At 38.0% G+C, this 25,587-nt stretch overlaps 1 long non-coding RNA gene across 1 annotated transcript in view; it reads left to right on the forward strand.

The window, feature by feature from the left end:
• Nucleotides 1-25,587, forward strand: part of LOC122487760 — a 248,354-nt gene that overhangs the window by 59,068 nt on the left and 163,699 nt on the right. Inside the window, exon 2 of the long non-coding RNA XR_006298462.1 lies at nucleotides 712-777. This is a non-coding gene — a long non-coding RNA (uncharacterized LOC122487760). The remainder of the gene's footprint in view (nucleotides 1-711; nucleotides 778-25,587) is intronic.

Here is a 25,587-nt window from a genome sequence, read left to right on the forward strand (position 1 = left end):
CATTGTGAATTTTACATTACTGGGTGCCAGATTTAAAGTATTGATTTTAATATCTTTGGATTCTGTTTTGGGACATGTTGAGTTACTTGGAATCATTTTGATCCTAGCAAGGCTTTAATTCAGGGCCAACTTAACATCACTGCTAAGGCAACACCCTTCTGAGGACATTACCAAATGACCTACATATTAGGAAATCTTTCTACTCTGGCTGGTACTAATATAAATTACAATCAACTCTGTGTGAGTCCTAACATTGTCCCACCTACTCTTTTCCTGTGGTTCTTTCCAAGCTTTGAATAGTTTACTCATACAAATGTATAGTACTTGGCCCAAGACTTAAAGGGACTTCTCTGTAGATCATCACAGCTTTTCTCTGCAACTCGCTCCTATAATTTTTTTAGATGTCCTGGCCTCCCCAAACCCCAGTATATGTTTCCTCAACTCAGAAAGACTTTTAGGCTCTTGTTCCTATTCCACTCCTGGCACTGTGGCCTGTAAAGTCCTCTTCACAGTAAGCTGGGGCAATAATAGGATTCACTTGTTATCCTTTTCTTGGAGATAACTGTTCCATGCTGCCTGTTGTCAAATGCCTGAAATCTGCTCTTTCATACATTTTGTTTCATTTTCACGTTGTTTAAGGTAAAAAGTTAAGTTCAACCCTGTTACTCCATCATGGCTAGTAGCCTAAAGTTGAGTCTTGACTTTTTCTAGGAGTGAAGACAGTTCATTGATTTTAATAGAAGAGAAAGAGAAATGTATGGGCACAAATGCATACAGGTATGTGAATGCAACAGTGGCAATTTAAAATTTTTATTTTTATTGTTTATATTTCCTCAGTGAAGTAAGTTACAAAATTCTTGGCTTAGAGTGGGGAAAGGAAAAGAGATGTTAGAGGTTTGGTAGAGAGGAAATGTGGCCTAGAAGAGTGGGAGGGTGAATCAACTAGGTAATAGAACTTGGTTGCTATGCAGCCGAGTCTCCTTGAACTGGTGATCATGAATTTCATTTCAGAGCTTTAGTTTTGTTTTACTCCAGACATGTTTAGCTGTGTAGTATAAGTGCATAATGGTTGGGTTAAACTATTTTACCAAGAGTCAGAAAATTGTTTTTCTGAAAAAAAAATTATTGTTTTTAGAAATGAGGCAAAACTGAGTCCAATGTCCTTCTTTGTCATATGGCCACCCAAGGATTGTATAGGAGAACAAATCTAGTTCAACTCACAGTTAACTATTGATTAAAGTTTCCGGGTAATATGTGGAGGTACATATCAAGTTGTAGTTTTTGTCCAGTAGGAATACAGGTAATTACTGCCCAGTGGAACACATAATTTATGACCCTTGTTAAATGTTAACTAGGTTTGTACCTCATGTAGCAATCCTGTACTTAGCTTCTTAAGTGCTCTTTGAACTGGTTATAACTTCTTCTTAATTTCTTCATTAACTAATTAATTCAATAAAATATTTAATCTGCATTTATTTAACATTAACTGATTAATTGAATAAATAGTTGATCTGCATTCATTTAATGTTTGCATCAGAGTCTCGTTTACAAAGGTTACTATACTTTAACACAAGGAAGCACATCAAAATGAGAGAGAAGCAAGGGAGCTGAGGCTGTATGCAGTGCAATAAATATGATGATTGACCATAGAATTGAATCTGGGAAAGGAAGTACATGAGGATAAGAGAGGAACAAAGGTCCATGTAAAGGTGGAGAAAGCAATACATTGTAGGTTTTGGTATAGTAGAAGATTCTTGGAGTCCAAATAGTAGAGGAAGTAAGCTAGAGAGATAGTAATGATTAGAAATGATGATATATAAAGTTATAGTTGTTGGTAAAAAGAAAATTTATACTATGACCTTTGGAAAAGAAGAGGTCAGAGAACTGAGAAGTCCATTTATTGGGAGGATTACTTATTCTGACATCATCAAGAACCATAACAGGAATATATTGAGGAGGGTGACAATGACTCAGAAGTAAAATCTTCAAAGAATGATGGACTGTAAGCAGTTGGTTGATAGGTGACTGTCACAAGGAAGAGAAGTAGGCAACATAATATTATGACATAATATCAAAGTTGGATGCTTATAGAGAAGAGGAAGAGGAATTGTCTAGAACCAGTAAAGAGGAGCAAGGAGAACATGGAAGCCCTCCTCTCCCAGACCTCCTGGCCAGGGAGATGTGGAAGAGAAAGCAGCACTTATTTGAGAAAGCTACAGGAGCAGCTTTATCCAAACTGTATCCTTAAGGGAGAGTCAACCTTTAGTGAGGGAAAGACAATGAAAATATTCAGAGGGGAAGTTAAGCATATAGGAAGTTTTGCTGCTCCTGGAGAGTGAGTTCCAAAAGGCACATTCAGGTTATTTCAGGAGGTGAGGAACAGTGGGAGATGAGGTCAGAAAAGGGGATGTGTAGGGTCATGCAAGTATTAGAGTGAGGGAGATGGGGAAGAACAGGGAGACCTGGAATTTTTGAGGCAACACACGCAATACTAAAAAGCAGAGTGAAAATAGCCTTGATGAGTAATGCGATGAAGGTGGAAAGGTCTTGCTAAGAACACATAAAACTGTAGGATCTCACTTGAACCCCTGATTTATGCTAAAAGGCACACGGAAGGCCACTTGCACTCACCATTTGTGTGGAAACATGATTTTGGGGACACAGGCATACCAATAGGAAATAACTAACAATAATGTAGATAGGAAATATGGTGACTGATTATGGTAACTGCATAGCAACCCAGAGAGTTTTAAGCTTTGAAAGTCAGTATGGGAATCCATTGGTGGTTTATTGAGTCAGGGTAGGAGTTGAGGAATATTAGTCTGGTACTGGAGGGAATTGAAGCTGGAAAGTGAGTGAGACCAAATGGATCCAGTAATCCAAGGGTGATGAAGTGATGAAGATAAGAACAAGGGAGCAGTCTTGGATAGAGAAAGGAGTGGACCCAGAGACATCTTGAGAGGAGAATCTGTTGGACATTGAAGCAGTTAGATGCTGATTATTAAGAAAAAAAAGGGACATCAGTGATAACTGAGGTTTCAGTTTTAGGGGTAGAAGGGTGGTAACATTCATAGGTGACAGTAGGATGTCTAAGTGGATACATTTTGCTGATAGTTGGATATCTGAGACCAGCTTTAACCAGGAGTAGCTGCCAGGGTGTACTTCCTAGATTGTAAAGGGATGGTATGAATGTTTAATTTAACCTAAGCCCCTACCCCCCACCAGGAGCTGCACTGAAAGCAATCTTTCAGCTTCCAGTATTTTTTCTTTCTTTTCCTTGGGGCTGGGTTAAACAACCTCCTGTTCTGTTCTTGTTTTTCTGTTTGACTTTGAGCAAAAGGACATACTCAGGGAACATTTGGTACCTGCAGAACCTCCCCTTTTGCAGGGTTTTGGGCAGAATCACAAATTAGATTCCAGTAGGCATGAATGGCCACTCAGCATGGAGAGGTACCCCTGAATCTCATGACTGCTCCCGAGGTATCTTTCCTATACACAGCCTTTACTTGGCTGGCTGCCTGAGGGTCAACGTGAACTTCCAGGCAACGATGTTCCATTTTCAGTTCAACAGCACACCAGTCAATCTGGGTGGAAAAAAAAAGAAAGGGGTGGGCATTGTGGGAGAGATTGCACTGAGGGGAAATGGTATTGGGCATAAGAAGGCAATTAGAATAAAAGGAAGAATTGTGTGAAATGCTCATAATTAAATAGAAAATATATTAAATTCTAATACCACAAGATCTTAAAAAGTTAGCTTTTTTAATCTTAGCACAGACTTCCTCTTTGGTTTCCTATTCTGACTTTCCTCATCCACGCATTCTGTTGTACTATGTTGGTGGCTTAGGAAGAAGAAAGGTACTTCTTCACTTGAATCCAGGATGGTTGATAGTTTTAAACTTGCATGACAACTAATTGGTTTGTAGTGAATACCTGGAATGCTATATTGAGACAGATTTTAAGTCTGGGTGCTGCAGGCAAGAATGCTGAAACCAGTGAGTAATGTCTGCTCTGGAAATGGGAAGATCTCTTGGGGATTCAATTGCCATACTTTTTGCTTTAGACAATTTTCTAAGTAGAGCACCCCTCATCTTTCCAATTCTATTACCTTCATAACTTACATCTATTTTGCCCCCATCCCTTTCTTTGCTTCAGAAGCCTCTATTATGATTCCAGATGTTGAGTTCATGGAGGATCAGTGTGTGTTCTTCAGGTATCTTCTCACAGACTTCTCAAAATATCTGAACTTCCCCTGAGGAGTGCTAAGGTTTTACCTTCCCACCAGCTGGGTGGGTCTGACCATTTGGCTTCAGTGTTGAGGCAGCGATGGGCCACGGGGAAAGGGGAGGCAACCCATCTTCAAAAAGTTACCCATACTGGGCACCTGGGTGGCTCAGTTGTTAAGCATCGGACTTCAGACCATTTGCTCATGGTTGGTGAGTTCCAGTCCCATGTGAGCTCGAGCCCCTCTTTGGGTGAGCCCCACTTCTCTCTCTCTCTCTCTCTCTCTCTCTCTCTGTCTCTGTCTCTCTCTCTGCCCCTTGTAGAATTCTGTCTCTCCCTCTCTTTCTCTGCTCCTCACTCACTTGCACCCTGTGTCTCTGTCTCTGTCTCTCAAAAAAAAAAAAAAAAGTTACCCAGACATAGGATGGCCCCAACAGGAGGGGCCAGCAATGCAAATCCCATTGTCCTGGAGGATTCTGGGACCTCAGCTCTTTCCATGCTGGGATTGATACCAGAGGCGTCCAATGTGGTGAGCCAATTGTGAGGTCCATCAGGCTTCAGCAAGTTATTAGCTAGCAGTCAGTGACAAGATGTCACAATTCAGCTCTTGGGAGAAGGGAGTCTCAATAAAGTGGGCTGGTATATTGAGCATGATTTCAGTTCCAGAAGGTACAGGAATGATACCCAGGACACCAATTTGGAGGACTTGGGGAAAAGGGAAAATGTAGTTCTTCGGGAAAGGGAGTACGCTGGACAAATCATATGTTGAGGCAGCAAAATTAATTCTAGCTCTCCCACCAGCTGATAAGAACTGAGCTCCTAATGTTATATGTCAATTATATCTCAATTTTTAAAAAAGACATCTTTCTTTGGACAGCATGTCTGAGGATGAGAATAAGTAGAACTAAGTACAAGGCTGAAATTCAACCAGTCTGTACTACTCTGGCTCTCCAGTGCCCCAACCCATCCTTTCTCTGGGACTCTTCTCCCAACCTCCTTATTATCCAGAAACTAAAAGGGTAAGTCTACACACCAGTGGGATGGGGTTATTGCTTATTTGTATTGTGCAGAATCTAAGAAGTGATCCTATTCAAGGACAGTCCATCTCACACAGAAATAGCCGCCTCAGTTTCTCAAAAAGATCATTATCTATGGCCTCATGACTCGACCACAGAAAAGAGATTTCATTTATCTGCTTCTGATTACTCTTTATTTTAGCTTAATGGGTGTTTTCTCAGCGTCCTGGTTTCTTCTAGATTTATAAATTCACCTTATTATGTTTAAGTCATATTTTATAAGTTGAAATTAATCATATAGGACTCTAGCTTTTAGGGAAATTTCTTCTCCCATTAAAATACAAGGACTATACTCTTGTTTTCATTTGATGGAGTCAAAAGCATACAGATGTAAAAAGTATTTATGATTCAAGCACTTCTTGATTCTCTATGAATTCTTGGGAAATTATAAAATACCTTTTGGATGGCAGCTAAGAGAGACACTATATAGTTAGAAGAAGGCATCCCTCCACTGATGTATTATTTGTGACAGTCAGTACTGTGTTGATAAGTGTGGTAACCAAAAGAATATTGATTCCTTCAATCCTCTCTCCAGTCTACAAGAACTGGAATTTCTCAAACAGGCCACAAGGTGGCAGATTAACTGCAGCAGGAAAAAAACCAAAGTCCTGCAAAAGCAATAGAGAAATTTCTTCAACTAAAGTAAAATTAAGAAATATCTTGCCCTCACCTTATCATTTCCTGTGTAGTAGGCCTCTCTGATCAGAAGTCATACTTGATAAAACAAACAAACAAACAAACAATGGTTATAAAGCCTTTTTTTCAATAAATGTTTTACTACTCCTTTGAAAGAAAACAAAACACAAAACCCTCCTGCCTACTTGATAACAACCTTTCTGAACACACAGTTTATTTGAGTCCTACCTGGCAAAGGCCTCTCACAGAAGCCCCAGAAATGACTCCTCGAACTCAGGAATTTTTAGTCTTCTGTCCCTGTCAATCAATTGGATTATTTACAGTGTGTCTTTCTTTTTAGTGCCCATACGTAGTGTCATTGTTGATTCACTGCCCCCCTTCGCTGGGCCTGCTGTCCTCTGTAATTTCTGGGGCTCCTAGAGCTGGTTGTACCTGGCCTTCCTGCTTCCAGTTTCTTCTCCTTCTAACCAACTCTCCTCCTAAAATCCCTCCTCACTGGTGTGGAATCGAATTCAAACTCTAAGGCACAGTACACGAAGCCCTTCCAACTCAACCTTCAAGCAGTCTTACACACACACACACACACACACACACACACACACACACACACACACACTAATTCACTGCAGACATTTTGGTTGTCTGAAAAATACGCTATTTTTTTTTCACACATCTGAGTTTGCATATAATGTTCCCTCTATCTAGAATGCTCTTCTCTGCCTGTGTCTAGCAAACATCCAGTCCCATGGGCCTTGCTCGGTACTCGCAGGTGGACCTGTGCTGTTCCTGCCTCTCAGGCCTTAGCACTCTGCACAAAGCCTCCTCTTACTGAACTCATCCTGTTGATATATAGAAGATAGAATTTTATGTCTGTCTTCCCATTTAAATGTAACCTCTTTATTCAAGAAATGGAATGAGTGATGGATAAGATATAATTTTCTAAGTAAATAAATATAACCTTTTGTTAAGTTAAATGATGAATAATTATTACATATCTGGGTCACTTCCAAACCAAAAAAACAAAAACTAAAACATTAATTACAGAACATAGGTTTATCAACTTTGGGCTTCCTTTTACAGAGGAACTAAAGACATTTGGGTCTATTAGTAAAACATATTTTGTGCCACACTAAAAAATTTACTGTGAGAAAGCATATGTTTTTAGAGATTATAAAATGTATTTATAAATTTTCTAAGCCACAGAATGGTAATGTAACAATGGCTCACAATTGCTTACTTTTTAGTTTTCATTAGAAATTAAAGGTTTCTAAGGGTTAAAACTATATTATATGGCATTAAAACTACTAGAATTGGATAGTATTTATCTTTCTCAGTCACCCTTATTTCACTTAGAATAATACCTATTAGGTCCATCCACCTTGTTGCAAATGACAAGACTTCATATTTTTTGGCTGAGGAATAATCCATTGGGTTTACATATACCACATCTTTATCCGTTCATCCTTTATACATTCATCTATGGATGGATACTTAGGTTGCTTTTGTATCTTGGCCATTGTTAATAATGCTGCAATAAACATAGGGGAGCCTATATCTTTTTGATTTAGTGTTTTATTCTTTGGGTAAATACCCAGTAATGTAATTACTGGGTCATATGGTATTTCTTTTTTTAATTGTTTGAAGATCTTCCATACCATTTCTATAGTGCCTGTGTTACTTTACCAACAGAGTACAAGCGTTCCCTTCTCTCCACATCCTTACCAATACTTGTTATTTCTTGTCTTTCTGATTCTAGCCATTCTGATTAGTGTAAGGTCAGACCTAATTGTGGTTTTGATTTCTATTTTCTTGGTGATGAAGGACGTTCTCTATCTTTTCGTATGTCTGTTGGCTATCTGTATATCTTCTTTGGAAAAATGTCTATTCAAATCCTCTGCCCATTTTTTCATTATGTTTTGTTTTGTTTTGTTTGCTATTAAGTTCTTTATATATTTTGCATACAAACTCCTTATGGGATATATGATTTGCAAATATCTTCTCCCATTCAATATGTTCCCTTTTTATTTTGTTGATGGTTTCTTTCATTGTGCAAAAGATTATTATTTTGATGGAGGTACAACAGTTTACTTTTGCTTTTGTTTCCCATGCCTGAGGAGACAGATCCAGAAAAATATTGCTAATACTGACGTCCAAGAGATTACTGCCTATATTTTCTTCTAGGGAGTTTTATAGTTTCAAGTCTCACATTTAGGTCTTTAGTGCATTTTAATTTTATTTTGTATATGGTTTAAAGAGTGGCCTAGTTTCATTCTTTTGCATGTTTGCTGTCCAGTTTTCCTAGCATCATTTATTAAAGAGACTGTCTTTTCCCTATTGTATGTTCTTGCCTTCTTTATCATAGATTAATTGACCATATAATTGTGGGTTTATTTCTGGGCTCTCTATCCTGTTCCACTGTTCTATGTATCTCTTGTTGAGCCAACACCATACTGTTTTGATTACTACAGCTTTGTAGTATAGCTTGAAATTTGAGACTGTGATATCTCCAAGCCTTGTTCTTTTTTCTTAAGATTGTTTTTGGCCATTTGGGGTCTTTTGTGCTTCCATACAAATTTTAGGATTATCTGTTCTAGTTCTGTGAAAAAAAAAACCACGCTATTGTTATTTTGACAAGGATTGAATTGAATCTGTAGATTTATTTGGATAGTATGGACATTTTAACAATATTCTTCCAGTCCATGAGCATGTATATCTTTCCATTTGTTTGTGTCATCTTCAATTTCTTTCATCATTCTTTTATAGTTTTCAGAGTACAGGTCTTTCACCTCTTTGGTTAAGTCCATTCCTAGGTATTTTATTCCTTTTGGTGTAATTGTAAATGGGATTGTTTTCTTAATTTTTCTTTCTACTACTTCATTATTTGTGCATAAAAATGTAACAGATTTTTTATATTAATTTTATAACATGAAACTACTGAATTTATTCATTTATTACTCGAATAGTTTTTTGATAAAATCTGTAGGGTTTTCTGCTATAGTATCATGTCATCTGCAAACAGTGACAGTTTAACTTCTTTTCTACCAATATAGAGGTCTCTAATTTCTTTGTCTTGTCTTACTGCTGTGGCTAGTACTTCCACTACTATGTTGAATAAAAGTAGTGAGCATGGACATCTTCGTTTCTGATCTTGGAGGAAAATCTTTGTATTTCATCATTGACCATGATGTTAGCTGTGATTTTGTTATATATGGCCTTTATTATTTTGAGGTATGTTCCCTCTAAACTCACTTCATTGAAAATGTTTTTCATGAACAGATGTTGAGTGTTGCCAAATGCTTTTTCTGCATCAATTGAGATAACGATATGACTTTTATTCTTCATTTTGTTGATGTGGTGTGTCTTGTTGATTGATTTGCAAATCAGTCTGATCCATCCTTACAACCCAGGATAAATCCCACTTGATGGTGTTGAATGATTCTTTTAATGCATTGTTGAATGCAGTTTGCTAATATTTTGTTGAGGATTTTTACAACTATGTCCATCAGGGCTGTTGATCTATTCTCTTTTTCTGTAGTGTCTCTGTCTGGTTTTGGTATCAAGGTAATGCTGACCTCACAGGATATATTTGGAAGCCTTCCTTCCTCTTCTATTTTTTGGAATAGCTCGGGAAAGAATAGGCATTAACTCTTCTTTTGTAGAATTAACCTATAAGTCCATCTGGTCCTGGATTTTTTTGTTTGTTGGCAGTTTTTTGTTACTGATTCAATTTTGTTGCTAGTAATTGGTCTTTTCAGATTTTCTATTTCTTCCTGACTCAGTTTTGGAAGATTTTATGTTTCTAGGAATTTATCCCTTTTAGGTTGTCTAATTTGTTGGCTTCTAATTTTTCATAATATTCCCTTATAACTCTTTGTAATTCTGTAGTGTCAGTTGTTACTTCTTTTTCATTTCTGATTTTATTTCAGTCCTCTCTCTTTTTTTCTTGGTGAGTCTAGCTAAAGGTTTTTCTGTTTTTGTTTATCTTTTCAAAAAAACAGCTCAAAAAAACAGCTCATTGACCTTTTCTTTTTCTTTTAGTCTGTATATCATTTATTTCCACTCTCATCTTTATTATTTCCTTTCTTATAACTTTGGACATTGTTCTTGTAGTTCTTTTAGGTTTAAGATTAGATTATTTGTTTGTTTTTCTTATTTCTTTTTTTTAATTTTTTTTTCAACGTTTATTTATTTTTGGGACAGAGAGAGACAGAGCATGAACGGGGGAGGGGCAGAGAGAGAGGGAGACACAGAATCAGAAACAGTCTCCAGGCTCTGAACCATCAGCCCAGAGCCTGACGCGGGGCTCGAACTCACGGACCGCGAGATCGTGACCTGGCTGAGGTCAGACGCTTAACCGACTGCGCCACCCAGGCGCCCCTGTTTTTCTTGTTTCTTGAGGGGGGCCTGTATCACTTTAAATTTTCCTCTCAGAACAGCTCAGCTCTCAGCTTTTACTGCATCCCAAAGATTTTGGCCATTGTGTTTTATTTTCATTTGTTTCCACGTATTTTCCTCTTTAATTTCCTCATTGACCATTGGTTGTTTAGTAGCATGTTGTTTAGCCTGCATATGTTTGTGTTTTTTCCAATATTTTTCTTGTAATTGATGCCTACTTTGATATTATTCTTGTTGGAAAAGATGCTTAAAATGATTTTGGTATTCTTAAGTTTATTGAGACTTGCTTTGTGACCTAACATGTGATTTATCCTGGAAAATATTCTGAAACATGAATAGACACTTCTCTAAAGAAGACATCCGGATGGCCAACAGACACATGAAAAGATGCTCAACGTCGCTCCTTATCAGGGAAATACAAATCAAAACCACACTCAGATATCACCTCACGCCAGTCAGAGTGGCCAAAATGAACAAATCAGGAGACTATAGATGCTGGAGAGGATGTGGAGAAACGGGAACCCTCTTGCACTGTTGGTGGGAATGCAAATTGGTGCAGCCACTCTGGAAAACAGTGTGGAGGTTCCTCAGAAAATTAAAAATAGACCTACCCTATGACCCAGCAATAGCACTGCTAGGAATATACCCAAGGGATACAGGAGTGCTGATGCATAGGGGCACTTGCACCCCAATGTTTATAGCAGCACTCTCAACAATAGCCAAATTATGGAAAGAGCCTAAATGTCCATCAACTGATGAATGGATAAAGAAATTGTGGTTTATATACACAATGGAGTACTACATGGCAATGAGAAAGAACGAAATATGGCCCTTTGTAGCAACGTGGATGGAACTGGAGAGTGTGATGCTAAGTGAAATAAGCCATACAGAGAAAGACAGATACCATATGGTTTCACTCTTATGTGGATCCTGAGAAACTTAACAGAAACCCATGGGGGAGGGGAAGGAAAAAAAAAAAAAGAGGTTAGAATGGGAGAGAGCCAAAGCATAAGAGACTCTTAAAAACTGAGAACAAACTGAGGTTTGATGGGGGGTGGGAGGGAGGGGAGGGTGGGTAATGGGTATTCAGGAGGGCACATTTTGGGATGAGCACTGGGTGTTGTATGGAAACCAATTTGACAATAAATTTCATATATTGAAAAAAAACATTCTGTGTGCACTTGAAAAGAATGTCTATTCTGGTGTGTGTGTGTGTGTGTGTGTGTGTGTGTGTGTGTGTGTGTGTGTGTTTGCATATGTATACACACATCTGTTAAGTCCATCTAGTCTAATGTGTCATTTAAAGCCACGGTTTCCTTCTTGATTATCCCACTGGATGATCTATCCATTGGTGTATGTGGGATGTTAAAGCCCCCGATTTTTATTGTATTACTGCAATTTCTTTGTGTCTGCTAACATTTACTTTATGCATGTAGGTGCTTTGATGTTGAACATACAGATATTTACAATTGTTATATCCTCTTGTTGGACTGATCCATTTGTCATTACATAATGTCCTTTTTTTGGTCTCTTGTTATCTTTGTTTTAAAGTCTACTTTGTCTGATATAAGTAAGCATTGCTACTCTCGCTTTTTTTTTTCAGTTCTATTTGCATGGAATATATTTTTCCATCCCTTCACTTTTCAGTCTGTACATGTCTTTAGGTCTAAAGTGAGTCTCTTGTAGACAACATATAGATGGGTCTTGTTTTTATATTCATTCTGTTACCCTATGTCTTTTGATGGGAGCATTTAAACCATCAACATTTAAACAATTATTGATAGGTAAGTACTTATTGCCATTTTGTTAATTGTTTTCTGGAGTTTTTTTTCTCTTTCTTTCTTTCTTTTTTTTATAGTTCTCTATTCCTGTCTTCTTCTCTTGCTCTTTTTCCTTGTGAATGATGACTTTCTTTAGTGTTATATTTGGTTTTCTTTCTCTTTATTTTTTGTATATGTATCACAGGTTTTTCATTTGTGGTTACCATGAAGTTCATTGATAACATACTAAGTGTATAGCAGCCTATAGTAAGTTAATGGCCAGTTAAAGTTAAACACATTCTAAAATAACTTATTTTTACCCCCTCAATACTTTATGTGTATGTTGTCATAGTTTGCATCTTTTTATTTCGTGAGTCCTCTTAACTAAGTATTTAGATACAATTTACTACTTTTGTCTTTTAATCTTCCAAGTTGCTTTATTAGTGTTGCTCTACTGCCTTTATGTTTGCCTTTACTCGTGATTATTTTTTTATCTTATAATTTTCTCACTTCTAATTAAGGCCTTTTCTTTTCCTCTTAAATAAGTCCCTTTAACATTTCTTGTAAGGCTAGTTTAGGGGTGATGAACTCCTTTAACTTTTGTTTATCTGGGAAACAGATATCCTTCCATTCTGAATGATAACCTTGCCGGGTAGAGTATTCCTCGTTGTGGGTATTTTTTTCCTTTCAGCACTTTGAATATATGATGCCACTCCCTTCTGGCCTTCACTGTTCCTGCTGAAAAATCAGCTGATAGCCTTATGGAGTTGTACCTAAGTAATTTCTTTATGTTTCTGCTATTAATTTGCTCTGTTTATCTTTAATATGTGACATTTTAATTATATTGCATTGTGGTATGGACTTCCTTGAGCTTACCTTGTTTGGAACTCTCTGTGCTATCTAAACTTAACTGTCTGCTTCCTCAGATGAGGGAACTTTTCAACTGTTGTTTCTTAAAATATATCCCATACTCCTCTCTTTTCCTGCTGGGACCCTTATAATGCAAATGTTTGCTAGGTGTTGTCCAGGATATCCCTTAGCCTATTCTCTTTTTTTTATGTTTTTCTTTTTGCTATTTAGCTTTCCATTTTCCTGTCTTCCAGATCACTGATCTGTTCTTCATTCTCTAATCTATTGTTGATTCCCTCTAGTATATTTGTCATTTCAGTTTTGTATTATGCAAGTCTAATTGATTCTTTTTTATATTTTCTATCTCTTTGTTGAAACTGTCACTGAGTTCATCCACTCCTGTCTCTAAATCTAGTTACATCTTAGTGACCATTACTCTGACGTCTTTTTCAGGTAGATTACTTAACTCCATTTTATTTCATTCTTTTTCTGAGGTTTGTCTTGTTCTTTCATTTTAATCATATTCTTGTCTCCTCATTTTGCTTGACTTTCTGTTTGTTTCTCTAAATGAGGTGGAACAGCTACTTCTCCTAAATTTGAAGGAATGGTTTGTGTATGGCCATCTCCTGTGTAGACTATATGTGCCTGGTGATTCTGGCCAGCTCACTGTCATTGTGGTAAGCATAGGCTACGGACCCCAAAGCACTCTGTGCTGCAGCAGCCCTGATGGGATAGTCAGAGCTAAAGTGGGCATGGACCGGGGTGTCCATGCAGAGGGCACTTGGGCAGAACAGCTGAAGCTGAAGTGGATCCAAGCCATGTCCTGGGATGCTCTGTTCAGGGAGTCACATGACAAGATATCTGGAGCCAAAGTGAGTGAGGGTTGAGAGATCCCAGGGCACTCTGCACCTAAGCCACCCTAGCAAGTTGTCTACAGCCAAAGTGGTATAGGCCTGGAGTGTTTCAGAAGGCTCTTTCTGCCTGTGTCTCTTGGGCAAGGAGGCTAGCGTGTGGTGAGGACTGACTGGAGGTATCTTCGTGTGTGCTGCTCTGGGGCCACCTTGATGGGATCACTGGTGTTAATGTGGGCTAGGGGCCTGAGGTTCACTCAGACAGTAGGCTGGCTAAGATGCCAGGACCCTCATCCTGTCTTCACTATTAAAGTGGAAGGGGAACATAAACCATGATGCACACCAGCCTCTCTAACCTAGAGAGAGTTCCAGCAGCTCCCCACTGTTTGGTACAGTTTTAGGGCTCGATCTTTCATGTTCTAGTTGATCTTTTAACTCATGATCATTTTTCTGTGTCCTAGTACAGAGGAATCTGCTTACAGTCCTTCAGTACTATCCCTAAGGAACTATGCCACATGTTCCTTACTGTGTGTCTGTCTCTTTTGCCATTGTTTGTGTGGTATCTGTATCTTATGTTGTGCAGATGCTGTTCAGACAGCCCTCAGTTCTTCAGGAAAAATTGCTCTACAAATAGGCATAGATTTGGTGTGTCTGTGGAAGAGGTGAGTTCAGGGTCCTCCTATGTCACCATCTAGGACCCTCCTTTTCCTAACTCTTGAAAGTATTGTGGAATCTACCACTAAAACAATAGGTGCCCATCAAAAATCATTAGATTCTGGCCAAAGTTATTGATAATAACAGTCCTTAATTATCTCTTAGCTGAGCAAGGAAGTATCTGTGCTGTGACCTACACCACCTGCTGCCCCTGGTTTAACACTTCTGGAGAAGTTGAAACTCAGTTACGTAAGATTGCTGAGCAAACTCTTTGGCTTAAAAAGATGACTCTTTCAGTGTGGTCTCTCTTTGACTTATTTGGTTTGATTGTTTTCAGTCTTGGGGACCATGGCTCCAACGAGTACTTCAAGCATTGGGAATTATCGTACTTGGAACAATCAGAGTAGTCTCTCTGTCACATTGTATTCTCTCAAAGGTTTTCAATACATGTTCACAGTTACTAACCACCAAGCAGATGATCTCCCTAAGACTGGAACATCAGAAAAGGAATGAAGAGAATGATCAACCTAAAAAATTGTGAACCTGAAGTTATGACCTGTGACTATCACAGAGATTAAGCAAAACAAAACAAAAGAACAACAAAAAATCATGACCTGTGATCACCACACAAAGGATAAAAAAAAAAAAAAAAGCACAAAAAACAGAACTTCTGTTCAGAGAGCGGTGTTAACACCTTAAAAATCTTCCATATCTCTCAGTTTAGCCAAGATTCTAATCAAAAGGGGAAATTGATAAAAAAGTGATCACAGGGCTAAAATAGAGTCATTTATGCTAAGCCCCATTCCTCTAATTGAAGGTTCAGCCTCTCCAGAAATGTAACCTTTAACCAATCAATCCAGAATAACCTGGTCAGTCCTAGTAGGAAATTCACCAGATATATCCTTTCCATCCCCCTAAGGAGGTGACCTTGCTGAAACCAGGTACTCTAATAAACTTTTCCTGCCCCCTTTCTGCCTTTAAAAATTTTCCTTTCTACAGCTCTTTGAAGATCCTTTCTGTTGGCTAGATGGGATCCTGCCCAATTTATGAATCCTTGAATAGAGCCAATTAGGTCTTCAAATTTACTCGGCTGAATTTTTTTTTTCAAGCAGGCTTCCTGCCCAGCCCAGGGCTGAGCTCACAACCCTGAGATCAAGACCTGAGCTGAATCAAGGGTGGGAGCCTTAACCAACTGAGCCACCCAGGCACCCACAATTTCGTTTTAACACCCAGATCAAGTCATGTTGGGACTGAGCTTTTGCACACCACAGGAAAGCAATTCTTGGGTAAACTTGAGGGTCTGCCAAGTAGAAAGATGAGTCCACAGCTCTCCAGTCATGATACAGAGGCACTGTGGGAGGTTCTTCCCGCCTGAAACTTCGGCAAAATTCTGCTGATTCATCCTCACACAGCGGAATTCTTAAGGGGGAGGAGGACTGGGGGAGCAGGGAATACCCTAGACCATGTAACGTGGAGAGGAAGCTTGGCCAAGAGAGCTCCAGAACTGTGGCCTGAATGCAGGCTTTGTTCAGGTGGGAGGAACCTGGTGCCATTTAGCTCTGAAATAAAGAATTGAGGCGTGAATCCACTGGTCTTGCTAGGTTTTGTTCTATTCACTCTCATAGAGAAACCTATTTCAAGTAGGCTATTGCTTCAAGGAAAAAGAGATTCCTGTGGGTTAACTCTAAATGTAGTTTGGGGCTTCTTAACAGGGTCCAGGGGAAAAATAACACCTAGCTGTTGAAGGGAAATTGTGGCTATCTACCTCCTCAAGCCAGTTGATTCTCTGGGGATTTCCACCTCAGAAGTTACTTCCTGAGAGAACTTCAGCCTGGAAAGGGTGGTGCCCTCACTACACAATATGATGCATGTAAAAATATCGTGTAATATTTCTTGGTTTTATTTTTCTCCAGGGAGAAAGCCTGGATTAGAGATAGGTGGTGGGAAGAGGGAGCTGAAGATTCCCAGCAACTTAACTCACCACTTAGCACCAACTAACTGGTGGTTATCGGCCTTACCTCACAACTGCCCATCTTTTGGGACTCAACTTTCTTCTCCCCTTCTCAGTGTGGGCTAATTGACCCACATTTAGCTCTCCTATCAGGTACCTCCCCTTTCCTGGACTATGAGTCAAGGAGGACAGGCTCTTTCTTGAGTAGTGTCCCCCAGTGGCTAATATAGAATTAACTCTGTACACACTTATGAAATGGGCCAAGTGGATGAGTAAGTTAATGAGTGAATTCCTAGCCCTTATAGTGGTCTCTCAAAATAGCCCACTTTCTTGTCTATCTCACCAACTAAATTGAAGGTTGTTTTAGGAAAGAAGCTGTTTGCCTTTTTTCAACAGGACTGTGTATCCCAGTGCCAAGCATAGTGCCTGACCAAAGTATTTAAAATATTGAAAGGAGAAGGGACAGGGTGATCCTGATCCTTTGTTTGTCTCCCAGTTGGGAAGGGCAGATGAACATGTATGGAAAAATCTGAGAACCATAAACAGCTAAGCTGACAGCTGTGACATTCAGAGGGCACAAGATGCCCTGAGGAGAGATGGCACCAGTTGGAGAGGGATTGCCTGGAGACTGAGAGAACCAGAAAGCTCTGCCCCAGGAAAAACTGGTCAGGGTGACGGACTGTGTTAGCAGAGTTTGGTGGGGACAGCATTGGGAGTTTGATAATTTCTGAAAGGAAGGGAGGTTTTGCTAACTGACCAAAGCCAATTGGATTTAGGTTACAGACACCAAGTGGTTAGGTGAGAGAGAGCTCTAGAAACTTTTTCTCCAACCTCATTGCCTGGAGCTGGACTAAAATGAAAGCAGGTGGAATTCAGCCTCCCAGACAAGTCTATCTTAGCAGACAAGATAATGAGAGTCACACCATTTTTGGTAAACTCACTCCCCACTGTCTAATCTCTGGGCACTTGATAAGTGCTTTGCATGAAAAGTTCACTCAAAACAGATGTACCAGCATGGTAGTGGCAGGAGAATCCACTACACTTCTCCTGGATCAGAATCCATTGTCAAGTGATAGAATATAAACCCAAAGGCAATCCTAGGCCTGGAATGCTCCCCAAAGAAAATTAGGCTACTGTGCCCATTAGATTGTTATTCCTAATTCAAGCAAGTGTGGGGATTTCTAGCCATATATACTAAAGTTTCAACAATGAAATTATATTTTGAATTCCCTTTATGTTAATCACCTCTTCCCCTAGTGCCTATTTACACAGAGAATGTTGGAGAGCTGGCCTCAAATGCTAACCCTGCTGCAGTGTTTATTTCTGAGTAGGGCTCTTTAAATGATAATTAACCATCCCTCAGATTTGAATTAGAACTAATGTATCCACCTATATGTTACACAGTGCATATGCTGACGTATTTCAAAGTAAATTACAGACAGCATAACACAGAGGATTATGAAACATTCTGAGTGTAGAGAGAGTTGGCATTATTGTACATTGTGGAGGGGGTGAAGTCCTCTTGGGCAATAAGGAGAAGTTGACCCCTGATGGGGAGATACCAACACCTGACTCAACCTCAAATGTGTCAGTAATCTCTTATTTCACAGCCCTTGTCCTCATAGCTCCTGTCCTATCATCTCATGTCCTGAATTATTTTAACAGCTCCCTAACCAATATCCCTACCTCACATATTTTTCTCACCACACCTCCCACCCCCAGGCAAAGCCGTTCTCTTTATCATCATTTGTGTATTCTCTCTAAAGTACAATCTGCTATGAAACTTGATGGTTTAAACCCTTTTAATAACTTTCCCACTTTCTAGAACGAACCCCTAATCTCTTAATTCCTTAGCTTAGCTTAAATGCCCTCTAGAATTTACTCTTTGTAGTGTCACCTCCTGTCACCTCCTGCTTGGATATTGACACTTGGATTAATGTTTTAGAGTTGCCATCCTGCCTGCTTTATCTTATTCATGCCTCAGTACCTTTGTGTCAGATGTTTGCTCTTTTTCGCATTCGCCAACCCCATGTAACTAGCTGCTACTTATCCTGCAATAGTCTCTCATGATAGAAGAATAATATACAAAAATCAGTTGTATATATATGAGCAATGAGTAATTGAAAATTGAATTAAATATGATGGAAACATTTATAATAACATAAAACAACATAATGTGGGGCGCGTGGATGGCTCAGTTGGTTGAACCTCCGGCTTCAGCTCATGTCATAATCTTGCAGTTTTGAGTTCGAGCCCTGCATTGGGCTCTGTGCTGACAGCTCAGAGCCTGGAGCCTGCTTCTGATTCTGTGTCTCCCTCTCTCTCTTGCCCACCCCCCTCACTCTATGCCTCTCTCTAAAAATTAAAAACATTTAAAAAAAACGTGTTTAGCGATAAATTTGACAAAATACAGTTGATTTTTGGACAAGGTTTAGAACCACACAAGATTATTTATATTCAGATATTTTTCAATAAATACAGTACCAGTACTGTAAATGTATTTTACCTTCCTTATGATTTTCTTAACATTCTCTTTTCTCTAGTTTATTGTAAAAATACAGCATATAATACATATGACATACCAAACATGTGCTAACTGACCACTTATGTTATCAGTAAGGCTTCCAGTCAACAGTAGGCTATTAGTAGCTAAGTTTTGGGGTAGTCAAAAGTTACACGTGGATTTTCGACTGTGTTGGGGGGGTTTGGCACCCCTCACTACCACATTGTTCAAGGATCAATTGTGTATGCAAGCCTTAGATGCTAGTAACTATAAAACCTTGATGAAAAAAAGGACCACAGTACTAAAAATTCTTAAATTTTCTTAACTTTTAAAAAAATTACTGAGACATAATTTACATACAGTATAATCCAACCTTTTCATGTATAGTTCTAGTTTGACAAATGTATTAGTAATATAATCATTACCACAATTAATATATGTAACAATTCCCTTTTCTTCCCCCAATTCCTCTGTGTTTCTTTCTAATTAACCCCTCCCCTCCACTAGCTCTGGTTAACCGCTCATCTGGTTTTTTGTTTTTGCCTTTGCCAGAATGCCATAAAGTAAATACACTTTTGAGTCTGGTTTTATTCACCTAGCCATAATGCTTTTGGAATTCAATCCTGTTGTTACATGTATCAGTATTTCATTCCTTTTTATTGTAGAGTAGTATTCTACAAGTCAATATTTTCACCAGTTGAGGTTCATTTGGGTTATTTCCAGTTTTTGATGGTAATGAACAAAACTGCTATAAACTGTCATGAACAGGTTTTTTTTTTTTTTTTGAACATAAGTTTTGATTTATCTTAGACAAATATCTAAGAGTGAGTTTGCTGGGTCTTATGGTAAGTATATATTTAACTTTGTAAGAAACTGGCAATCTGTTCTCAAAAGTGGCTGTATCATTTTGTGTTCCCAACAGCAGCTTATCAGACTCCTAGTTGCTCTGTATCCTTAACTGATATTTGGTATCCTCAGTTTTCCCTCCATTCTAACAGGTGTATTGTTGGCTCTCATTGTAGTTCCCTGATGACTGATGATACTGAACACATTCATGATTTTTTTTTCCATATGTAAATCTCCTTTCATAAAGTGTTCAAATCTTTTGCCCAATTTTTAATTGGATTGTTCATTTCCTTTCTGAGAGCTCTTTATGTATTCTGAACACAAGTCTTTCACCAGATGTATGTTCTGCAAAATTTTCCCTCTGATTCTGACTTGTCCTTTTATTTTCTTAACAGTGGCTAAATAGTTAATTTTATATGTCAACTGATTGGCCAAGGAATGCTAAGATTAAATATTATTTCTGGGTGTGTCGGTAAGGATATTTCCAGATGAGATTAACTTTTGAGTTGGTGGATTCAGTTGAATAAATTGGTCTCTTCAGTATGAGTGGCATCATCCAATACTTTGAGGGCAAAAGGAGAAAACCTCCTATTGGTTGTTTCCCTGAAGAACTCTGACATGCAGTGGCTTTCAAACAGAACATGTTTAATTTTTTTTTTAATTTTTTTTTCAACATTTATTTATTTTTGGGACAGAGAGAGACAGAGCATGAACAGGGGAGGGGCAGAGAGAGAGGGAGACACAGAATCGGAAGCAGGCTCCAGGTTCCGAGCCATCAGCCCAGAGCCTGACGCGGGGCTCGAACTCACGGACCGCGAGATCGCGACCTGGCTGAAGTCGGACGCTTAACCGACTGCGCCACCCAGGCGCCCCAGAACATGTTTAATTTTGATAAAGTCTAGCAATTTTTTAAAATGTCATGGTTTGTGCTTTTTGTATCCTCTTTAAGAAGTTTTTTGCCTAACACAAAGTGATAAAGACATTCTTCTCTTTTCTTTTTTAGAGATTGTATAGTTTTAGGTTCCATTTGGGTCTGTGATCCAACTTGAATTAACTTCTGCCCTTAAGTAAGGCAGAGTGTCATTTTATTTATTTATTTTTTTACATTTGGATGTCTAATTGTTCCAGCACCATTCATTGAAAAGGCTATTCCTTCTCCTTTGAATTATCTTGTCACATTTGTCAAAATCAATTGATTGTATATGTGAGGGCTTTCTCTAGATCCTCACTTCTGCTCTACTGAATTAAAGGTCTAAGGCCAGTCCTACACTGTTCTCACTACTTTCCAGTAATGTCTTGTAGTTTTCCAGTAAGTCTTGAAATCAGCTAGTGTGATCCTCCAACTTTATTCTTCTTTTTCAAAATTCTTTGGCTATTCTAGAACTATTGACTTTCCACATACATTTTAGGATTAGCTTGTCAATATATAGGAAAAAAAACCTGCCAGGATTTTGACTGGGATTGCAATCTATAGCTCAGTTTGGGAGAAATGAATCTTAACAATATTGGCTCTTCTACTCTATGATGTTGACCTTGATTACCCTGCTGAAGTAATGTCTGTCAAGTTTATCCATAGTAAAGTTATTCCTTTTCTCACCTTTTCTATACGGTACTGTTTGTAAGGAGGTCACTAGGCACAGCCCACACTTAAGGAGTGGAGAATTATGAGCCATCTTCTAGAGGGTGGAGTATTACATAAATTATTTGGCACTCTTTTGCATGAGAGATTTTTCTTTTCTCCATTTATTTATTTATTCAATCATTCACTTATATCTGTATGGACTCATAGAGATTCCTTTTAATCTTTGGGTTAGAATAGTTTATTTCATTGCTCAAATTACTCCAGTTTTGGATATTGGAAATGTTTCCAGTTGGCTCCTGTGTGCCTTTTATATGCCCCATCATTGTGGTGGGTTGTTTTTGAGCATGCCCTTGCTTTTTGGGGCTATAAGATTCTCCAAGTTCATTTTTTACATTTCCTACCCAGTCCTAGGGTTAGCCATTTCTCCAAGGAACCCTGGTTCCTTTTATTGAAGAAGGGTACTAGAAATCAAGATTTGGGCTCTAGAAGGGCTCATTCTTCTAGGCCCTCTCAGCTGAAAGAGCAAGAAAATATATGCTCGCATATATATATATACATATATATATATATGTATATATATATATATATCAATAAACATTACTGTATGGAATCATCTGTATCTGTGTTAAACTAAACATGAGTTCATACTGATGCCTTCAACTTTAATCTATTAGCGCAAGGATCATTCTGGCCTCCTTCCCACTTCAACAGTGAGAAACCTGGCTCCTACCATCCACCATGCATTTACTTAATTGTTCATTTCCAGAACACATGTGTAATAGTATAAGGATCGTTAACACAAGGAAACAGGCTTATCCACTCAAATATAGTGCTTACGGATGCCACTCATTTCTGAAGTCACTAAGGTAACTTGGCACTTTGAGCATACTGTATGACCCAGCCATTCTACTCAGGTATTTACCCAAGAGAAATGTAATCATATGTTCATACAAAGACTTATACACAAGTGTTCATAGCACCTTTAACAGCCCCAAACTAAAACAACCCAAAATGTCTATTAATAGAAAATGGACAAATTTGATATAGTCAAACAATGAGATACTATTGAGCAATAAAGAGGGATGAACTATTAGTACATGCACAATACATATGAATCTCTAAATGATTACTGAGTGACCGAAGCTAGACTCTGTTTAGCTGTCAGCAGAGAGCCCAATTCAGATCCAGATCCTCTCTCCCCCGCACCTCTGCTCCTCCCCTTCGCGTTCTCTTTCTTTCAGGAAAAAACAAAAAAAGTGTATGCCTAAAACTCCTCATCCTTTTTAACTCTCTGGCAGTGCTTCCCAAACTTTAATGTACACATGAATCTCCTAAGGGTCACATTAAAATGGAGATCCTGAGCTTCTAGTCTAGGGGGGCAACTTGAAATTCCCCATTTCTAACAAGCACCCAGGTGGTGCAATTGCTAGTCTGTGGTCCCATGCTGAATGTAAATGCAGTTCATCAACTTTAGTTGGAATCACCTGGGGAGTTTTTGGAACCTGCAGATACTTTGAACACAGAGATGAGGATTCTTATAGGCATGTGGCAAAGTCTGGAAGTGCACTTTTCACAAGACCCTCAAAGACTCTAATGCTCTGATACTCCATGACCAGATGTGGGAACACATTAATCAAGGGCTTGCAAACCAACTTGGCCATGTTCTCTAACATACTCAATAATTTGAACCAAATTTCCAGACATCATTTTAATCCTTTCAAGTTTTCCTCCCACACTTTTTATTCTTCAACTTTTGTTTGTATAAAATAAATAGAATTGGAGACCCAATGAGCAGGTGAAAGTCCAGACATTTTAATCCTTTCAAGTTTTCCTCCCACACTTTTTATTCTTCAACTTTTGTTTGTATAAAATAAATAGAATTGGAGACCCAATGAGCAGGTGAAAGTCCAGACATCATTGTATGAGGAAGAAGGGAGGTAATTTAACACCTATAACTACAAAGGATTTATTGTGCTTTGGGTAACAATTGAGAAAAGACTCCTTCTTCCATTTTTCTCTTTAATCTGGGCAATAAGGCTATAGAAAAATTTCAGATTGAAGTTAGGCAAACTGGGATTCTTAGTTATACAAATAGCACTCTAAAGTTGGGAAAGTGTACTCCTTGAGCCTGTTTTTTTTTTCTTTTTACTAAATGGGGATAATAATACCAGTTTTACAATAAATTGGGCATAATGCAGAGGAAAACCAAGGAGCTTCCTTTCAATAAGTAAAGTAAAATACAGTTAATGGAAAAGAAAATACAAATGGAGTTTATATATATGAAGTAAGCCTTAACTTGATTCCCAACAAGAGAAATGCATATTAAAACTACAGTCAGGAACATTTTTTACCCATAATATTGGCAAAGGTCATTTTATATACTGTGTTGACAAAAGCATGAATTATAGGCACTTGCATACCCTGATGGTAAGCATATAAACTAACACATCATCTGTGGAGACCAATTTGGGCATGTCAATAAAAAATAAGATCTTTATACACCTTGAACCAGAAATTACACTTCTAAAAATTTATACTGTAAGTACTATACATAGGAAATAGAGCATTTATTGTAGTATTGTTTCTGATATCAAAATATTAGAAACATAAATTACCATCAATAATTAATACATGTAATACATGTAATCTATATAATATTATGCAGTTATTAAATGGATGACACATATTTATATGGAAGGATCTCTTAATACATATATGTATAAACGCATATGGTGGAAAGAAAGAGTCTAAATGTCCATCAACTGATGAATTAATAAAGAAGACATGGTGTATATATATACAATGGAATATTACTCAGTGATCAAAAAGAATGAAATCTTGCCATTTGCAACAACATGGGTGGAACTAGAGTGTATTGGGCTAAGCAAAATAAGTCAATCAGAGAAAAATACCATATGATTTCACTCATATGTGGAATTTAAGAAACAAAACACATGAATATAGGAGAAGGGAAGGAAAAACAAGATGAAAACAGTGAGGCAAACCATAAGAGACTTAAATATAGAGAACAAACTGGGGGTTGCTGAAGGGGAGTTGGGGGAGGGTGGACTAAATGGGTGACAAGCATTAGGAGGGTATTGTTGGTGATGAGCACTGGGTTTTATATGTAAGTGATGAATCACTGGGTTCTACTCGTGAAACCAAGACCACACTGTATGTTAACTAACTTGAATTTAAATAAATAAAATTTAAAACTAAAGTAAAATAAATAAATAAAATTTTAAGATAACAGTGATTCTAATTCTTGAAACGGACTCTAATAATACGTGATATTTATAGTTTTATCATAATCCTATGAGATAAAGCATAATATTTTATGAAGTTTGGGATTAGAATTCAGGAACATAAAAAATTAAGGCAACATGACATGAAATTATTGTAAGTACAGAAGATTAAGACAATAAAAATATGAAATATGTTACAAAAAACACATGATGAATATACATGTATTTATTTGTACAGAAAATATCTGGAAGTATTTACAAGAAAATGTTAATAGTAGCTATATTTAAAAAAAATTTTAAGTTTAATTATTTATTTTGAGAGAGAGAGAGAGAGAGAGAGAGAAGGGCAGAGAGAGAGGGAGAGAATCCCAAGCAGGCTCTGTGTTGTGGGACTCAAACCCATGGACCTTGAGATCACAACCTGAGCTGAAACAGTCAGATGCTTAACCAACTGAGCCATCCAGGTGCCCCTTAATAGTAGCTATCTGTTGGAAAGAGAATTTATTCCAGTAAAATAGGTTGATGGGAAAATTGTATGCCCTATTCTTCCTTTTAAAATTTTATTTATTTTTACTCTTTAACTTTTTATTTTACAAAATGTTCAGGCCTAGGTGAAGTGTGCAAAAAATATCAGAAAATTCTTGTATCTTACTTTGCAAATGTTAACACCTTATAAAACCACCATATAGGAAATTAACCTTACTATATAGTACTATTAGCTATTTACCGATATTTTTTCGGATTTCACCACTAATGCTTTTTTTCTCTTCCAAGGCCACGTGTTCATTTTGCCTTGCTCTCCTCCAATCTAGGATAATTCCTAATTTTTCTTGGTTTTTTGTGACCGTGCTGAATACTGGCCAGATATTATGAAAAATGTGCTTTGGGTTTGGCTAAGGTTTCCTCGTGACAAAATTTAGGGAATGCATTTTTTAGCAAGAGTATCACAGAAGCGGTGCTGTGCTCTGCTCAAAGCATCATCGTATCAGGAGGCTTCGATATCAATATGTCTCCTGAG

The sequence above is a fragment of the Prionailurus bengalensis genome, chromosome A2, assembly GCF_016509475.1.
Source record: "Prionailurus bengalensis isolate Pbe53 chromosome A2, Fcat_Pben_1.1_paternal_pri, whole genome shotgun sequence".
Classification (NCBI taxonomy): domain Eukaryota; kingdom Metazoa; phylum Chordata; class Mammalia; order Carnivora; family Felidae; genus Prionailurus; species Prionailurus bengalensis.